The sequence below is a fragment of the Herpailurus yagouaroundi genome, unplaced genomic scaffold, assembly GCF_014898765.1.
Source record: "Herpailurus yagouaroundi ecotype Mexico unplaced genomic scaffold, PumYag 28, whole genome shotgun sequence".
In the NCBI taxonomy this organism is placed as follows: domain Eukaryota; kingdom Metazoa; phylum Chordata; class Mammalia; order Carnivora; family Felidae; genus Herpailurus; species Herpailurus yagouaroundi.
Genome location: NW_024412376.1, coordinates 79056378 through 79075101, shown reverse-complemented (window position 1 = coordinate 79075101; position 18724 = coordinate 79056378). Strand labels below are relative to the sequence as shown.

General features: G+C 33.6%; 1 protein-coding gene and 1 long non-coding RNA gene across 11 annotated transcripts in view; one reads left to right on the top strand and one right to left on the bottom strand.

The window, feature by feature from the left end:
• Positions 1-18724, bottom strand: part of TBCK (TBC1 domain containing kinase) — a 223944-nt gene that overhangs the window by 46398 nt on the left and 158822 nt on the right. The window lies entirely within an intron of this gene.
• On the top strand, positions 438-11246 carry LOC121031615 (uncharacterized). The gene is made up of 3 exons (XR_005790805.1): positions 438-649; positions 7817-7978; positions 11105-11246. It is a non-coding gene; the product is annotated as an uncharacterized LOC121031615 (long non-coding RNA).

Genomic DNA, 18724 nt, shown 5'->3' with positions numbered 1-18724 from the left:
ACCAAAAGATTAACAGGACATAATACGGTAACAGGAATAGGCTCAAATATGCGTTAAGTATTTGCTAAAAGAACAGGATGCCATGTCAATCACTGGGGCAAGGATGTATTATTTACAACACAGTGTTGGCATAACTTACTAACTGGATGAAAATAAAGTTATGTTTTTATCTTATACTATATAGCAAAATGACTAACAGGTGGAATAAATAATTATGTATAAAGTAGAATCACAATAGGGTGAGAAAAGTATTGATGATGAGAAATACTTATAAGCATATAGCAAAGGCTGAGCTCTTAAAGAAGGATGATATATGTAAAAAAAAATTAATGTCTTTAATATACAAAGAGCTATTTTAAATAAATAAATCAATAAGAACAAAAATCTGCTTATTTGAAAAAGGAGCAGAGATATATACATATATTGACAAAAGAAATATAAATAGGTAATAACAAAAAAGTTTACCTCACTAATTTCAGAAATACAAAAATGGATTCACAATCAGAAGTGCAAAAAGTAGGTAAGTGTTCGGGATATCTTCTGTTTGCCCCTCCAGATTCACTACCCACCGGTTTCTACTTTGCTGTCTGCTCTGGTAAGTAACCCATTTGGACTACATCAAGACGGACCCAGCTCCTCCGGCTTTTAAGTGAGTACAAACGACAGGACAGTGAGGTCAGGATATTTATTCCTCTGATTCCCTACTTGAGAATTTACCTTGGCCTGGCTATGTCTGTTGACCAAAGGTCACTGTTCCTCTCAAGATTACAACATCTCCTCGAGGTTATTGTAAAAATTAAATCAAGCAACATAAGGTCATGATCTCACGGGTCGTGAGTTCGAGCCCAGTGTCGGGCTCTGTGCTGACAGCTCAGAGCCTGGAGCCTGCTTTGGATTCTGTGTCTCCTTCTCTCTCTGCCCCTCGCCCACTCGTGCTTTCCCTCCCTCCCTCCCTCTCTCTCTCTCTCTCTCTCTCTCTCTAAAATAAATAAACATTAAACAAATAAAAAAAAATACCACTCATCCATTAAAATCATGTTTTAGAAAAATTGTTCATAGAGGAAAATTTCAGGATAGATTACCAAGGGAAAAAGGCCCTAAAAATGATAAGTTCACAATGACACCAGTTTGGAGACACTGTATAAGTGGTTACCTGTGAGTTAGTGAAACTCATTTTACTTTTTCTCTTAATGCTCTTCTGTGATTAAGTTTTATTAAGTATGAGATACTTAAAATTTTTAAATTTAGAAAAATGAGATTTGTTTTAATACAGCATTATTATATAACTTTCTTAAATTCTTTATAACTATGAATATAAGCTGTCTGAAAGCAATTCTTATCAAATATTTATAGCATTGTAAAAAGGCTTATAAATGAGAACTTATGGCTATATTCACCATTATAGGTAATCAGATTTGGCAGTGAAGAACACGTAGAGATGTTAAAGAAAAACAATAAAGTCACTATTACTCTTAAAATCAGATAAAATTTTTAAAAAATGATAACAAAGAGATCAGCAAGTAGGACAGGCTTTCATGCATTCAATTTGGAAAGGAGACATGCAAAAATTAATATAGACAATTAGATAAAAAGTGTTTGTGTTTCACCAGAATATTTCATTGGTTAAGGACTACTCTGGCTTTTGTATGAATAGACATTTGAATAAACTAATGTTTATCTAATTCTTCATCAAATGTATGAAGAATTTTGAGAAAAGGGTCTATTGGCCACGTGGAAGAATTATATAATATGCTTTTCCAAATATGTACCAACATAAATGTAAATTACATTATCACTAAATAATTACAATATATTTCCTAGTTTAACATAAGATAGTGCAAATTATTTAACAGACTGCTGCCTAAAAGGCTGATATTTTTCCTAGTAACAATTTTATTTCCTTTCAGAATAATTTATTTTGATTCTGTATTCAGAAACAAGTCCATATGTGATCATACTTATAATGTATATTAGAAGATTAATAATAAAAATAACTCTTATAGAAGGAAGCAGTTTTCATTTATAATGCTGTGTGTGTGTGTGTGTGTGTGTGTGTGTGTGTGTGTGTGTGTGTGAGTGTTTAGGGGGAAGGTGAGAGAAAGAGAAAAATCTTAATATGAAAAATTAGCCTCTCAGGGCACCTGTGTGGCTCAGTCAGTTAAGCATCTGATTTCAGCCCAGGTCATGATCTCAGAGGTTTTGATTTCAAGCCTCGCATCAGGCTGTCTGCTGTCAGCACAGAGCTCACTTCAGATCCTCTGTCTCCCTTTCTCTCTGTCTTTACTCTGATCACATTCTCTCTCTCTCTCTCAAAAACAAATAAACATTAAAAAAAATTAGCTTCTCTAAGGCCATTTGGAAAGTAAGTATTCCAAAAGCTACTTACTGTACCTGGGTAACAAATGAGGCCAGTAGTGCTGTTCTCAGGGGATATGTGATACAGTTGATAGTTTCTTGAAACTTTTAAGAGTTTTTGTCAGGGACAGGATGACCTTAGACTGGCTACAGTCCCAGTTCTTTGAGTCAATCTAGAGTCTCTTCACTTTGAAAGCCAAGTAACATTTATTAAATGTCTACTTTGTGATTCAAGAACTTAAAATAAGACAGCATAGAAAATGACATACATTGTATATATTTCCTATAGAGAGATCAATCTGAATGTTGAGCAAAAAAATTCTTTGAAAAGACTATTAAATCTGAACAATTGGAATTGGAATAGTAACTGGAATACTAAAATAATCTTCTAAAAGAAAGGTGGAAATATGAATCAAACTAGGAAGAGTACACTTATGAGGCAAGAAACATCACAAGTTAACCATGTTATTTAATAATTTGTATTTCAACACAATAAAAATATACTTTTTCTTGAGGACAACTTGTAAAAGCAAAAGTCTACTCAAATTTTTTTTTCTTTTTCCCCAAGTGACATATAATGTTTCTAGGAGAGAGACTGGATCGATATGAACATGCTGATGACAACACAGAGCCAAGTACCTCAATAGCTTAAATTTATTATATTTCTTTTTTTATCTCCCATAGCAAGTATAATAGGGCACTGCCCAGCAAAGGTGCTAAGATATTTGATAAATAATTGCATGAATGTGTAACAGGATACGGAGTGATGTTGTCCCTTTGTTGAAAAAAAGAGGCTCTAAAATGCTGTCAAATAACAGAAGCCAGCAACAAAAGCCACCACCACTTCCCCTAGGGCTAACTGAAGAGGAACAGAAAGTGACTTTACGATTTCAAACTATCACCCCAGCAACCCCTTTCCTCCCAGCCTATATAAGGAGATTTAGTTTGGGGAGGACTCAACTTTGTGGAGAGCTCAGTGTTTAAGATCAGATACACTTCCCTTCCCAACCCACAGGGTAGTGGGGTGGGTGTTTCTGGACATTCAAACCCACCCCCTCACAAAGCAAACGAGGGCAAGTGCCGATGACAATCATTTTTAAGATTTGGGCAGACCTGCGAGAAGAGGTAGCTGACATTCTGTTTTATAGAAGAAGGTCTGCTTACACAGAAGACTTACTAATCTGGCCTCTCTGAGCAGGCAAGAAGTAGGGAAACATGGCAGTGCTAAGAGGAAGGGTAGTAGACATCTTTCCTGACCTTAATTCTTAAGCTGTATAGTAAGAATGACACTTGCCTTATTTACTTCACAAATATACTATAAGAATCAATCAGTATAAAAGATATAAAAATATTTGTTGGACTGTAGATCTTTTTTTTTTTTTTTCAACTTTTATTTATTTTTGGGACAGAGAGAGACAGAGCATGAACGGGGGAGGGGCAGAGAGAGAGGGAGACACAGAATCAGAAACAGGCTCCAGGCTCTGAGCCATCAGCCCAGAGCCTGACGCGCGGCTCGAACTCACGGACCGCGAGATCGTGACCTGGCTGAAGTCGGACGCTTAACCGACTGCGCCACCCAGGCGCCCCTGGACTGTAGATCTTTATATAAAATAAGTTGTTATTAAAAATTGGATCCCAAATGAAGCAGCTTAAATTTCATGGTAAAGTAGTCTTGTTATTGTCTAATTTTGAATAAATCATCAATTAACAAATATTTAACTAGCCTGTTCTGGCCATCTTGAGAGAGATAAAGTATCATTTCCACCTCAGAGAGCCTATAGTTTGGCTGGAAAGGCAAGACTGACATAAATGAAGCAGTAAAACTATACAATGACAGGAAACATTTATATAGGGCTTACTATGTGTTAGTCACTGTGATAAACACTTGACATACATGAACTCATTTAAGTCTCGCAACAATACTATGAGATAGGTTTTATTATTTTGTTCATTTTATATATGAGGAAATTGGGGCACAGATAAGTCAAATAATCAGTAAGTAATACATAATCAGTAAATAACAGACAGAATTCAAATTGGATCAGCCTGGCTCTGGAGTTTGAGCTCTTAAACACATTATTACACTATGTCTCTTATAAGATTCCATGTATGAAATCACAGGTACATAGTATGAGAATTCAGAGAAAGGAAGAAACACAATATGGGCAGGAGTAGTTAGCAAAATATAGGTGGAGTAAGTAGGACTTGAGTTAGGAAAAATCAGTAGGGTTTAGATAAGCAGAAGAGAGAAAGAAGAGTGTGAATAAGTGCATAACTGTAAGAGTTCTGAAATGTGAATGAACAAGGAAATGTTCCATAATTACTGAGCACCTACTAGGTACCATGCATTGAGCTTGGGATACATTAATGAACAAAACAAAGATACTTGTTCTTGCAGAACTTATACTCAATAGGTGTAGAACTTATACTCAATAGACGATGAACAGACTAGTCTTACTGAGCTGAGCATCCACTCTGGCAATTAGAGGGAAACTATTGATTAGGTAGGTAAGGGACAGATGATGAGGGCTCTGAAAGATGAAGAAGCTTGAGGATATAATAATGAGGAGATAAGTGCTGTAGGATTTTTGGAGGAATGTGTCACATGTTAACAACAAGATCTTAGGAAGACTAATTTGGCTTTGTATTGAAGGATGAAATAGAGATGGGAAAAATGATAGGGAGAGTCTTGGTAGAAAGTGAATTTTATGATCTGGATTAAATGATGGCATTGGAAACTGAGAGTTTTGTTTTCTTCACTATTCTTTTTTTTCCTTCAGTCTTTCCCTTTCCACTACTTTTTCTTAGTCTACAAATACATCCAATTTTCTTCCAATCCACAGTGAAAGATACATTAAAACAACAAATAATAAATAAAATTACTCTCCAAGGGGCGAATCCTTGTCTAGCTACTATCCCTTTATCTCCTTTTCATGTCTACTTTTTCCTTCCCATTCATTCCTGAATTCGCTGAAACTTGGTTTCTGTAAGGAGACAGAAGAAATGGCTCATTTGTCCAGGAGAAAGTGGACAATTGGGAACACTTCCTTGAAAATGTAACATTTGGGTTGAGAATAAAAGGATAAACAGGAGGTGGCCAAGTAAAGAACTGGGGGTTTTCATGCATATTGTGTATAAGGCAATTTTGTCACACACAGTGGAAAGGGGTTTTGATTCTACTTCTCTAAGGTTTTGGTTCTACATCCTGGAGATATGCTGAATAAAGCCTGTCTCATTTAAAATCCACTTTTTTCTTCAATTCAGCCTGGTATGAATGGGGCAGAAATTTCAGTCGGGATGCTACACTCATTTTGAAAGAATTTTCAAATTTAGTTCACAAGTTGAGTTCACAAGTATCTAGCCTGAATTTATCAGGTTTACAGTCCCTACCCCATACTGGTAATGGTCTCTTCCAATATGCCATGAGCTCCTTGAAAGCAGGGACCAAGACTTATTTGTTTTTACACTTCCACTGCTTAGCTGAGAGCCTAGAATTCAGTGGCTATTCAGTAAAATTGGGTATATTAATGAAAGGGTAAAGGAAGAAAAGAAGACCTATGAAAAGCACTGTAAGAAAATATATGGAAGATAAAGGACAGGGATGAGTAAATGATGGCTCTGAAGTTTTGCACACGGTGGTTAGGGGAAATGATGGTAACAGTGGCAAGCAATAAATAAGGGTAAGAAAAGTTCAGATTTGGATTTGTGAAATTGAGGTTGCGGAGGGTCTATAAGATGAAGGGCTGAGAATGCAGCTAGAGACAGACACTGGTATTTGAGAGAAGTCATGGCTAGAGTCATACTTTTGGAGTTATCAGCATAAAAATTACAGTTTAAGTCATGAGAAAAGATAAACAATTTGAAGAAAAAGGAAAAAAAAAAACATGGCAGGAAAAAATCCCTAGTTTTGGTATGCACATCTATACACTGCTGAGAAATTAAAATTAAATCATACAAACTATTAATAAGGCTTGGAAATATATAAAGTTGAGATTTTTTTAAGGGTAATACCCATCAATTCTCATTATTTGGTATGTCTACAACAAATAGACTGCTTGTTTTCTTAGGATTAGATATTTTAAACTCATGTATGAAAAGGGACAGACTTTTACAAATGCCACAGACAGACATTAACTATCATTCTCCAAGGAATTTAACAAAGAAAAATTACCTTCAAAAACCTTATCAATTGACAAAGATATTTTTATCCACATATTTAAAATCATACATTGTTTCTGTAGCATTCTGGTGTTTTCATTTCTCCCTCATGTTTTTAGAGAGAAAAGGGAGAGGTTACTATTTCTAAGATACAGAAATACAGCATCTGAAATGGAGTTTGAAATAAAACTGTCATGCTCTGGAAGCTGCATAATATAGCTCTCATACTAGACAGAACATTTTTCTCCCTCAAATAAAAGAGAGATAATGTATATGAATATGAAACACAAAGAAGAATGGAGATATTTTTTTCAGTGATTAGGGATTTTATGCTAAAATTTTCCAAGATGTACTCCTGAAAAATTGTGTAGAAGCTAAATTTCTGTAAAGAGAGCGAAATTTTCCCTCTAATATACAATATTATTTTGGAGATATTTCACCTCTCTGGACCTCAATTTTCTCATGTATAAAATAAAGGGACCAGAGTAGATGTCTTATGTTTCTTTTAGCTCTAGAATTCTCCGATCTTATTTCTGATAGATTTTCAACTGTCAATACGTCCCAAAACTCTTGCTTACTTCCTGGAACAAAAGTAATACTGTAAGTAATACTTAATGACACCAGAGGAGTTTCTACTTAAAGAGATTCAGGAATGATTCTAGTTGTGAGGGTTGGTAAAGCATTGTTCATATAGCAACACATGCTTATGTTAACTTAGATCAGTAGGAATTTATGCATTTCATAGGAAATATGGGAAATATTTCATAGTTCACATTGGTTGAAGTGAGGGCAGAAGAGACGGAAGTTACAGTAACAGAAGAATTCTGATATCAGTGGTTTATAGGGCAAAAACAAGGTAATGTGGCAATGTGTGAGGGATGGTGGTGCTGGTGCTATTGTTTATAAGTTTCTAAAAGCTTCTGGATATAATTTTCAAAATAAAACCAGAACCTGGTGAATTTCCTAGGCTGAGGTAAACAGGATAAAAGTTAAACATGAGAGTGGCTCCACTCAGCTGAACTAAAGGGGGAACTTGTGACACCTTCTGTCTGGAAGTGATAAAGCTACGATTCTACATAAGATATTAAAGTCAGCTTTCAGTGGTAGCAGAAATTCAGGGAGTAGAGCCAGCTGGTGACTAGAAGGTCACAGAATTTTAGGTGAGTCAATAGGTATTTTCATCTCAAACTCTGATTTCAAGGTAGCCTTCATTTGAACTGGACAGCTGACTTCATTACCCTTCTTTCTCACTCTTACCCTTTCCTTATACACTGAAGTGATTAACACTGCTATTTTTGCTCAGTGTTCCTTGTGACTTGGGAAATTCACCCATCATTCCTTTCACCAACCAAAGGATGTCAAATAAATGACCCAAACATTCTCTGGCTGGAGCCTTCAGTAAATCCCTGTGGAAGAAAGTCTGGAGATCTGCCTCTCTTATCCGTATTGCCATGCCAAGGACAAGGTAAATGAGCTCTCCAAAGTGCTTGTGGTATTAACTGTTCTTATCATGATTAATATCTGGTGGAATGTTCAGCTAATATCATGCATGAGCCAACCATTTTTACCTTAATGTAATTGAGATGTCCCAAGGGAAGGGAAATTCAAAGTTTCCCCTGTGAAACAGAGGACTTAAAAATTTTATGATGAAGGAAGGATACTCAATTGTCTCTAATCTCAAACTATTTAATACTATAAACCATCCCAGACAATTCTTGTGAGAATATATATATATATATACACACACACATATATATATATACATATATATATATATATATATAGGAATATCAATATCTATCTATCTATCTATCTATCTATCTAGGAATATCAATGCCCATAATGTACTTAGCTGTATTTCAAACTTCCTTCACATAAATGAAGAGATTCTGATTTTAATGACATCAGGAAGTTTACATACATGTCACAACCAACCTAAAGCCAGGGATCATGGAGACAGACTTTAGGTTTATAATACATTACTTATGATGGAATATGAATTGATAAATCTGAATGGATCCTTTCCATAATGTCAAATTAGCTAGAGCCCATTTTTTTTTCATGTTTTCTGATTGAAGATAAAAGCATTTCAGGGGTAAACTAATTTTTTTCAATTCATTTAAGATCTGACTAGAGTTCTAGACCCTAGATTCTGAAACACAAATTGGGCATAAACAAGCAGAATTTTTATAAGAAAGTCTAATAAATTATTTGATGTAGAAAATGTCCGTATAAATATAACAAAAGTCTGTTAAATGTAACAGCAATTACAGCTAACTAAAATTACCAGCAATAATGCAATTAATTACTGCAATATTTATTCTAGATATAGTCTATTTTAAAGTTGTTCAATTAAAAAAGTCTTCATAGCCTCCTTTTGGCTTAAATAACATGATATTCAGCTAAAAAGTTAACTAAGAAAAGGAAAACATTCAATAAAAGGAGTTATAGGCAATATATCTTGTGGTGAAGTAAATTTTAAAAAATTATAATGACTATCAATGTACAGATATAATTCAACAATTATATACCCTGTTAATTTTTTTTCTTTGGCATTTCTGGCCACATTGACATATATGTGAATGTGTTTTAAAGTATTTTTAATAGAAAAATGAATATTCTATTGCAAAGCCAAATGATAAGTTTATCATTAAAACACATGAGGCTACTTTAACTGAAATGATGCTAATGCTACAAATGGTAAGAATACCATATAGAATCAAGATTTAACCAACAAATGACAAGTGGACAAATACACAAGTTGACACTAGTCTCTCAGGAAAGGTAATTTAAAATTATTTATTGTTCCTTTCTAGTCAAACAAGATACAAATACTTTCTTGGTATTTTATATTTAACTAAAATTTATTTTTTTTAGCTTTGGCTAGTAAATTTTCAGTAATGTTTCACTGCTCTTCAAATCTAGTCAATTTCTTTTTTTCTTATTTTCTCTCAAAATCTTAGGACTTCCCATTCCATGACTTCTTACAGTAAATCATCTAATGGTGAGCTAACTCCGTTTAAACTAAAGGTTTGGCAGTGTCTGATAGGACTGATACTTTCTACATAAGTAGAAATTAGAACAGACCCTAGACTTAAAGTGGGCTCTAAAAGCTGAAATATAATAAAAAGACAAAGTCCAGGAGTCAATAGTCATTGCCTATCTTTGCTTCCTATGAATATCAGAACATGTTGAAAGACATTTGACAATATATTTAAGAAGTCAGAATGCATACTTTCATACATGATGAAATTTACTTCTCAAGATAAAACATAGTGAAATATTAGAAAACACTGCCATTAAATCTAGATGTAAGATAAAAATATCCACTATTATCATTGTTACTCAACACTGCTCTGGAGAATTAGATGAAGTAATTAATAGAAAGATATAAGATGTATAAAATTGGGAGGAAGGCAAAATTATCATAATTTGCAGATGATATATAACTGGAAAATCTAACTCCACTGAAAACTATTACAAGAGAACATTAATATGTCAAATAAATGATGATGATAATGAAAATTTATAGGTGCTTACTATGTACAGCAGTGTAGTACATATATTAACTCATTTAATTCTCTCAATAATTCTATATAATATTATCATCTCTATTTTATGGTCAATAAGGACATAGGTCACACAGCTGGTATGGCATAGGTGGGATTCAAAAACATGAGCCTGTATTCTTAATTGCTATGCAAAACTATTTACAAAATCAAATGGTTTGTAAAATCAAATATCACAATTATAATAGATAATTCTATCAAAAAATATGCAAGAAAACTTTAAAATGCCAGAGAGGACCTTAAAAAGAAGATAGGAAGATATACCTTGTTTTTGGAAAAAATAAAACTCAGTATCATATCTCAATTTTTCATACTTATTTGTAGATTTAATTCAATCACAATACAGATATGATTTTTTTAGGAGAGGGAGGAAAAAACCAAGCCAATTCTACTATTCATGTAGAAACAGTGGCGAATGTGTGATATAATTATAATTTTAATAACCTCTTGGTACTGGAAAATAAATAACCAGAATGAGTTGAATATAATTGAAAAAAGGATTCAAAAATAGACATAAATACATGTGAGAATCCATTTTACCATAAGGTGGGGGGCTAGTTGGAACTATTTAGTTTATTTAAGTAAATAAAATGTTACTAAACTTAAACTTAATTCAAATATCTATTTGATAAACATAAAAGTTTAAAATTTATTAAATCAAGTCTGTCAGAACTCTAGTTATGTACTCTTTGCCAAGTGTTTATTTTATTTAATTTCTGTAGGATTTCTAAACAATAATCTATAATTCAGTTACATGTTTTCTGGAATAATACTGGCTTAACAAGGGTTTTTAGTTGCTCATTTTGGCTTTGGGGGGAATGAAGAAAGAATGAACCTTTAGCAATGATTCTCTAGCAGATGTGAAAATGCTGTAGATAAAAGCGGCCTTCCCTTTTTTCATTATGCACCTTACATTGTTAAACTCTGTGTTAGCTTCTATATAAATCAGGTCATCAAACTGAACTTTTAGTAGTAAATTTACTTGTAACATGGCCTATTTATTTATTTTGCGTATTTTATAGGATATCCTGGAAGAAAAGCTTGGAAAAAACAAGGGCATTTATACTCTGGGATTGTGAAAATGATTAGACTCACTGAATCCTGTATATAACAACTGTGTCTGTTGTTGCTAGCCTTTCAACAGAACTGTGCCAGAATCCATTTCTCTTTAAATGCCATGGAATGTCATTGATACATGAAATGACACCCCTGAACTTTGAGGATGCAGAAAGAAGATCTCAGTGCAAGACCCTAGTTATTCATTAGCAAGTTGGAATTGGGCTATCTGTGCCCATCACTCTTCATGAAGAAAATATATTCCATATAGACTTACTGGTGGAAAAACATTTCTACAGGAGCTGTCTCAAATCACTACTGAATTAAATCGGGCTGCAAAGGAATAAATACTGTAACCAGCATAACCTTCCTAGCAACTGCAATATGGATATGCTAATACTATGTCAAAGCATCATCCTGATGTCTGTACGGAAGTGCCATTGTCTCAGATCAGATCAGCTGCGAGCTTGGGCCAATCCTAGGTAGGATACTCTACTCTATATCATGACAATTGTTATTGTCATCAAAGATGACAATAATTCATATTTATTTTCTTCTTTTGTGTTTCCCATCAAGAACTCTACCCCCAACACTTTTCCTACCTACAACTTCTAAACATCTCTTTTTTCCTTCTCAAGACCCTTCTCCTCTGCCCTTGCCCCCAATCTTCCTTATTTCTTAACACAGTACACTCTAGAAATTTCTTAGTGCTCATTCAGTCATTGTATGATTTTTATCTGGCTCTGGAAATTTTTTTCTGTTCTTGTTTTCACCTGCTGTGTTTATAGGGCACTGCTGTGTATGGTAAGCATTCAGAACAGGTTTGTGCATACTGAAATCTCCACATTCAGAAAAATGGCATTTATTAATTTGATGACTTAAGATGAGAAAACCCAGGCATTTCTATAACTCAGAGGAAACAAACACCTTTACTATGTAATGATGAATTTTGATTTCCCAGGATAACTTTACCAAAAAAAGGATAGTAGTAAATGTTTAAAAATAGTGACAAGACGTAACATGTGAATGTTTCAAGCTTCAGACAGCTGCAGTGAAACGATTAGATTTTTTTTAATGAAAAAAATATGAAGGGTCACCGAGAAAAAACTATGATAAACATCGTTGATTTATAGTTTCTTGACTTGGAAATAAAGAATTATGCTTGAGTTATTTTGTTACATTTATTTATTTATTCTGTTTCATTCCACAAAGGATTTGAGAATTTGAGTCAGCTTACCATTCCAAACAATCATGTTTTTAACTCTTCCTGATATATTATTTCCATCTACCAAAATAGTTTTCTGGTGTGCTGAATTAAATTACACCTAAAACTTGGAACTGATATACTGTGGGAAAGGAAGTTTACATAAAATGATAATAATCTTGCTACTCTGGACTTAAGCTCATTTTAAATAACATTTGAGACAGGAAAATGAACAGCATGCTTGTAATGGGGGCAAGGCTGGGGTGTTCCTGATCTTCTTTGCCTTCATCTGAACTGAAGATGTGTTCTCAGCCACCTTTCCTCAATTAGTAAGCTATTTTGAAAAGATGTGGTAAACACTTATAAAATGAGGACTGTGAAAACCTCTCTGTAACTGCAAAGCCCTTAACAAATTAAATCATCAAATGCTTGGAATGCACTAGATGCTCAATAAATGTTTGCTGAATGAGTAAAACATAGTCAAAAGTCTGTTAAAATGAAGAAGAAAAAATGAAAAGTAAAATTATATATATTTTTAAAAATCATTATCTTTGATCCTGACTTTTCTTTTATCCCTTCCAACCTTTCTCTCGTTTCTTTACATTTCTTCTCTTGAAAAACTGTCCCTATTTTTCAGTTTTCAGAGGGATAACATTTTGTCATTTTCAACTCCTGATGCTTTTCATGTTGTAAGACAACCGTGTTTCTGTGTTTATGCTCAGACAGTACTCCTATGTTAATACCTTGTAATTATTACTTCGATCATGATGTATTTTCTGAATTGATTTAGTAGGGTTTAATTTTACTGATTTCAAGTGGGAAAATACCACAAAGTGTTAGCAGGGAACATAAGCCCCTGCTAACTTTTTGAGTTCTGGATACATTTCTGACTCTAATTTATTTCCACATGAATGGCCTTTGAAATTCCATTGTTGTAGATCTGATAAGGAACTGCTTTCAAAAAGCAGAACAAGAAGGTGTGAGGAGTCAGAGAGAGAGATTTTTAAGCAGTAAAGACAAAAAAAGTTCCGATACTGAGTAGGCTGATTGCTGAGTAGTGAAAATAGGTTGTGGCTTTGGTTCATGAAAGGTAAGTCAACTTGACAAACGAGGTTAGACATAAACAACAAGAACACAAGTAAATTGGTATAAAAACACACAAAGAATCAATACAAAAAATAACACCATAACCATAATTATGAATGTTTTATCATTTGTTTTTTTCCCATTATGAATGCACATTTATGTTTACCTGCAAAGTCATGAGAACACTGTATGTATGTATCATGTTAAGAATCACCTGAAGACTTTAAAACCTAAATTCCAGGAGCTAACCTTCAGAGATTTGATTTAGCAGATATGGGATGTTTGTGGAGTCTCAAATATGCATTTTTATTAAGTATTATAAGAGACTTTGAAGACCATTCTTCAGATACGTTGTCTTATAGGAAACAGAATAAAACACTGGTTAATTTGAATTAATTTTGTGTTAATTCACTAAAAAATATTATAAGGTACTATTTATTGATATGCCAGGTATGATAGGCATTAGAGATACAGTGGAAAACAAGAGATAAGCATATAATATATAAATATGTAATTGTAAATACAATGCATTCTATGAAGGAAAATTAAATAGTATGCCTGATAAATAAGGAGTTGTGACTAAGCAGGAGAGTGCTTTTTTCAACTGAGAGTTAACTGTTATAACCTTATTTGTGGTCATTAATTCAACTAAATACACATATGTTGAGAACATACTATTCCTCAGGCACTGAATTAGGCGCTGGGGGCTCAAAGAGAAAAATGGCTCTTTCATTATGTATTCATATGTACATAATGTACATATGAATGTATTCATAATGTATTCATAATTTAGTGTATTCATAAATTATTAGAGAAGAAAGTATGTTATTTTATTTATTAATAAGTTATGCATCAAGCATTATGCTAAGCAGTGAAGACACAAACATGACTAAGACACAGATCTTACTCTTCAGGATTTGTTCTAATAAAGGAAATGAAGGCAAATATAGATAACTTAAGGTAGAAATATGTATGGGGTATTCCAAAAATTGAAAAAAATCTAAAGTATAGAAAAATATGAAGAAAAGATAATGATGGAGGAATTTGGTAAGGTAGGCAAGGTTCTTATAAGATCATGCAGGGTCTTGTAGATAATGTTAAGAAATCTGAATTTTATCATAATAATGAGAGGAGTCTTCATAAGAATTTTGGTTAAAAAAGATTATGTGGAGGGTGGGCCAGAATCCAATATGGCTGGTGTCTTTCTAAAAAGAGAAATGAGAAATTTGGATACACAGACAGTCATTCACAGAGGGAAGTTGATGTGAAGACATACAGGGAGATGGCCATGTGACTGGAATGATATTTACAAGCCAAGGAGCACTAAGGAGTATTGGCAAACACCAGAAGCTAGAAGAGACAAAGGATTCTCCCCTTTAGCCATAAGAGACTGAATGGATCTGCCAACATCTTGATTTTGGATGTTTAGCCTCCAGAAGTGTGAAATGATGAATTACTGTTGCTTTAAGCAAAATGATGATGATGATGATGATGATGATGATGACGATGATGAAGATGATGATAAAGATTAGGCTAGTTGAAGTTTAAAGAAGAGAGAGGAACAAAAAAATGGATTCAGGAAATTACTGTTAGGAAAGATGGCAAGCTTGATTAAAGTGATGTCATGAGAGAGTGAAGTTAATAGTATTTATGAATAGGGCTTTTTGACTGCATTTGGAATGAAAGGCAGAAGTCAAGTATGAATCTAGATACTGACTTGAACAAGTAGGGGAATGAAAATGGTGGTTACTGATACAGAGAATGCTGGAGATTTTCAAGGGGAAAAATAAATTAGGTTTTGGACATGTTCAATTAGAGGTTGCTTGTGAAACATCCAAGTGGAGTGTTGAGTAGGCATTGGATATAAGAGTCTTCTAGAGCTAACAAGAGAAGCTGGAGCTGGAGGTAATAACCGGAAGCCATGGTAACTACACACTGCAAGTATAGAAGACTGTGTAATATCTTTCTTGTGAGAGAACAGGAGGACGACCCAGAACACTGAGGAATAATACCATATTTATACAGAATCCCAAGGAATACCATATTTAATGACATAAAAGGACAGGTGGAGACAGTGAAGGATAATGAGTGGAGGAGACAGAGAAAAAAGGAGATTGGGGTGTAAAAAAACTCAGGAAAAATAATGTTTGAAAAATGAGAAGAGTCAACTGTCCTGAAGGTTCTTAAGAGATCAAATGAGATCAGGACTGAAAAAAATAACTTGTGATATCTGCCAGGAAGATGGAGAAAGCAGTGCATGAAAGAGTGGAGAAAGTGTATATAAGACAGGTGTCATATAGGGTGTGTGTGTGTGTGTGTGTGTGTGTGAGTGTGTGTGTGCGCGTGCGCGTGCACGTGCGCACATAATGGAATAATTTAGCCATGTAAATAAAAAACTATTGTAGAATGGTAATATTCTCTGTCTTTAGATCTGCATGTAATTGAGACAATAATGTGATAATCTTGCAATCACTTATTCCTTTTTTAAGGATGTAAGGACATTTATCACCAAAAATTTAAGAATTTGCCCAGGAATTTTAATTCATCTCTCAGGTATAAATAATGAATTGAATGATAACTGAATAATCTGGTAATGTCCTAATTATGGTAAGTGGATTAAAATGTAATGACTATTATAAATTATAAACAGAAGATTACATGTGAAGAAAACAATCAGCTGTACTATTAAACACTAAGAAATAACAAATAACAGTAAGCCTTTATCCATTAAGCTTCACTTTCTTTAGTATGATGGGTAATAGATATGCCTTTATGTAATTTTATCCTAAATAGTCCTTGATGAAGTATCCGACTCTGATGTCAGTTATTCACTTCCTTAACTTTAGAAACAAGTTCTCATTAGTTCTATCTAACTTGGAGGAGTTCTCTCTTTGACTAACAGAAATAAAAACCTGACTTAGTTTAGAGAGAGATTAAAAAAAAAAAAATCTCTGATGATCAGCTCTGCTTAGGAAACACTACTTATATAAAGATTCTCTTTTTAACATACAGACTTCAGAAATCTTGCTGATGTAATTATTGTCCTCTGAACTAACTAAGGCATTCCTTGACAAAGACTAAGAATTTCCACTAACACCATTCTTCTCAGTACAAGGGCTCAAAATTAGTTAAAACAGAGAACTAATAAAATTAACTGAAGTTCATAAAGTTCAAGGATATGTCTTTCTGGCTTTGCCATTTCTTTTGATCTTCTCTCCTCCTTCAGCAACTTATATAGCCTTATTCTATAAATATGAAGTTATATATTTTCCCATATGATATTTATGACAGAGTACAACATATTTTTGAAAGGGCAAAAGTGAATATAAAATGTAATAAAATGTAATAAAAATTAAATATGACTTGCACATATAATATGATAGTATCATTAACAAGGAGGAAGGATTTCTGGTAGCCTTAGACTGTAGAATTCAAGAAAGGTGTATTCAAAGTAAAAGATGGTTGGATGTATGATTAGAATAGCTACATTAAGTTCTTAAAATATAATTTCAGGTCTGTGTATTTAAGAATTCCTTTATTTTATGTGAATAATTACAACTACCCAGCTTCTTTTAACTCCTAAGAATTTAATATTCATAAAGTTACAAGTTGTGTATTATTGTGAAATCTTGGTCCCTACATACCTAATACACCAGAATATTAGTAGTAAAACTCCACAGTGTTGCAAATTCTCTTGTTAGCAGAATTAATGTGACCAATTCCAGTGAATGGGCTCTTTACCAAAGTTTAGTATGCATTAGAAAGAATAAGTAAAACAAAATTAGGTAAATATAAAATATTTTTATTTTCCATACACCTTTTATTAGGGTGGTGTTGAAACTTCTCATGGTGATAAAAAAGGAATTCTTGATCTCCTTTACTTATTTACATAAGTAAGTATATCTTTCAAAGGCTCACTGAAATAAAATGAGTTGATAAGGATGATCAATAAATATCTAATATATGTAGGCATTATGAGTGTGTTGAGAAAAATATCCACTTTAGCTGTATCCCATAGGTTCTGATATGTACGGTTTTCATATTATTTTCTAGATACTCTAGAACTTTCATGGAATTTTTCCTTATCAGAAGAATAAAAAGTTGTTTACTTTTTTTGGCTTGTTTATTTTTATGTATTTTTATCTTATTTTTTAAGAGTTTATTTATTTTGAGAGAGACAGAGACAGCAAGAGTTGGGGAAGAGCAGAGAGAGAGGGAGACAGAGAATCTCAAGCAGACTCTGCACTGTCAGCAAGGAGCCCAACACGGGGCTCAAATTCATGAAACCATGAGATCATGACCTGAGCTGAAACCAAGAGTTGGATGCTTAACTGACTGAGCCACCCAGGCACCCCTGCTCCTTTATTTTTAATTTCCAAGTAGTAAGAAGTTTTTACTTTTATTTCTCTTACTTTCCAATTTGACTGACTAATGATTTGAAGAATGTTGTCTGTATTATTTGCAATTCTTAAAATTTACCGAAATTTACTTGTAGCCTAAAATGTGGTCTTTTTTTTTTTTTTTTTTTTTTTTTGGTGAAAGCATTATGATCACTTGAACAGGTTTATTTGAGTACAGATGTATAACCATATCTTAAAAATAACATCTGTGGGTGCCTGGGCGGCTAAGTCAGTTGAGTGTCCAACTCTTGATTTGGGCTATGGTCATGATCTCATGGTAATGGGTTGGGGCCCTGAGCATCATTAAGATTAAGATTAAGATTGCTTAAGATTCTCTATTTCCCTCTCTCCTCACCCCTCCCTCACTCATGCATGTGCACTCTCCCTCTTTCTCTCTCTCAAAAAACAAAAACCAATCTGTCCAACAAGTATTATACAGATACAGCAATAGCAGTGTCTTTTTATCACATGTAGGTAGTAGCAATATGAAGACTTAAGAATTGAAGGACTTGGATCTATTTTGCAAAAGCTGCTAACTGATTCTATGATATTTTGAATCTCAAAGTGACAATGGAAGACAGTAGCAAAAGTACAATGTAGTAGCTTTCACTGTGGTGATCCTATGTACTATCAAAAATAATCTAAACCTGACAAAAAAGCATATATAACCAAACAGAAAACAACAAATTTAATTCTAAAGATGGCCTTTGAAAAAACACTCACATTCACAATAGTTTCATTGGATTCAAGAGATCTAATGCCTCCGATATAGTTTTCCTCTAGTGTGACTATAAATTTGAGGAACTAAAAATCACACATATAATCCTATTGCTTTCTAAAGCTAATATTAAGATTGAGTCAGCAGCAGTTTGGTTTTTTTGTTTTTAAATAAATTC